A 1,724-nucleotide genomic window follows, 5' to 3' on the forward strand; every position below is an offset into this window, starting at 1 on the left:
GTGCAGTGGCATGAGCTCCACTCACTGCAACCTCTGCTTCCCGAGATCAAGTGATTCTCCTGCCTCAGCCTCCAAGTAGCACCCACCACCACACCTGGCCTAAACATTTATTTATTTTTATTTGTATGTAGTGTTTTTATTCTAATTTGTAGTTTTAGTAGAGATGGGTTTTCACGATGTTGGCCAGGCTGGTCTCGAACTCCTGACCTCAAGTGATCCACCCACCTCAGCCTCCTAAAGTGCTGGGATTACAGGTATGAGCCACCACGCCCAACCTAAACACGTATTTATTTTTATTTGTACATATTAATGGGACACACGTGCAGTTGTGCTCCATTGATATTTTGTGTGGTGGTGAAGTCAGGCCCTTCCAGGCATCTGTCACTGGGCCATGCACATCGTGCCCACCTAGCAGCCTCCATCCTCCCCCCTCCCTCCCACCCTGCTAAGGCCCGGCATGGCACACTCTGCTTCCATGAGTAGACATTATTAGCTCCCACTTATAAGTGAAAAGTTGCAGTATTTGTCTTCCTGTTCGTAACTTGTTTCACTGAAGATAATGATCTCCAGTTCCATCCATGTTGCTGCATAAGACGTGATTTCATTCCTTTTCATGGCTGAGTAGTATTCCTTGTGTTATAGATCCCACATTTTCTTTATCGAGTGCTCCATGGATGGACATTTAGGTCGAGTCCATATCTTTGCTATTGTGAATAGTACTGCCATAAATATATGAGCACAGGTGTCTTTTGGATATAATGATTACTCTTCCTTTAGGTAAAATGTTCAAACATTTTGTGTGTAGCTTTTAGTTTGCTGATGTACAGGTTTGAATGACTCAAAAATACATTTCAAGATAAAACTGAGAAACTATGCCCTTTATATATTGAGGGAAATACTTTTAATAAAAATAGCACTAAGCAAGGTGGTGGTGGCTCACGCTTGTACTCCCAATACTTTGGGAGGCTGAGGCAGGCAAATCACATGAGGCCAGGAGTACAAGACCAGCCTGGCCAACATGGTGAAACTCTGTCTCTGCTAAAAACACGAAAATTAGCCAGGCATGGTGGCACATGCCTGTAATCCCAGCCACTCGGGAGGCTGAGGCCGGAGAAGTGCTTGAACTGGGGAGGTAGAGCTTGCAGAGAGCTAAGATTGTGCCACTTCAGCCTGGGCGAGAGTGAGACTGCCTAAAACAAACAAAACGCTATATATATGCATATATATACACATGCGTGTATGTACATATGTACGCATATGTATGTATAGCTAATATATGCAATATGTATGTAGCTAATAACTCAGTGCTGCATGGCAGAGAGGCATTGCTGAGCCTTGGCCACAGGTCCGAGTGAGGAGTTGAGGCTTACCACTTCTCCTTAAATTCCACTCTTCAGCCCCTTCCTACACTCGCACAGCAAGGCAGTAAGACCGAGTACCTTTTCCACCTTGAAAGGTTCATCGAGCATCTTCAAGTTTGGAAAACCAGCCTGCGTAGGCTCCCCCTTGTCAGTGGGATTGTGTGGGCCCTGTCAGCCTCCTGGCCAGCCCCGCAGATCTGGAGAGACCGCACTCCCCGTGTGCAGTTAAGGATGGAGCTTTGTCAGCGTTGGATGTGTTGGTGACACGTGCTGACTGCCTTCCTCTTTTGGCCTCTGCAGTTGTACTCTGCGTGGAGCTACAGGACCTCTTCCCTTGAAGGGTTCCTGGTGGTTGAACTCGCC

The sequence above is a fragment of the Sapajus apella genome, unplaced genomic scaffold, assembly GCF_009761245.1.
Source record: "Sapajus apella isolate SASKATOON/1434 unplaced genomic scaffold, GSC_monkey_1.0 scaffold2, whole genome shotgun sequence".
In the NCBI taxonomy this organism is placed as follows: domain Eukaryota; kingdom Metazoa; phylum Chordata; class Mammalia; order Primates; family Cebidae; genus Sapajus; species Sapajus apella.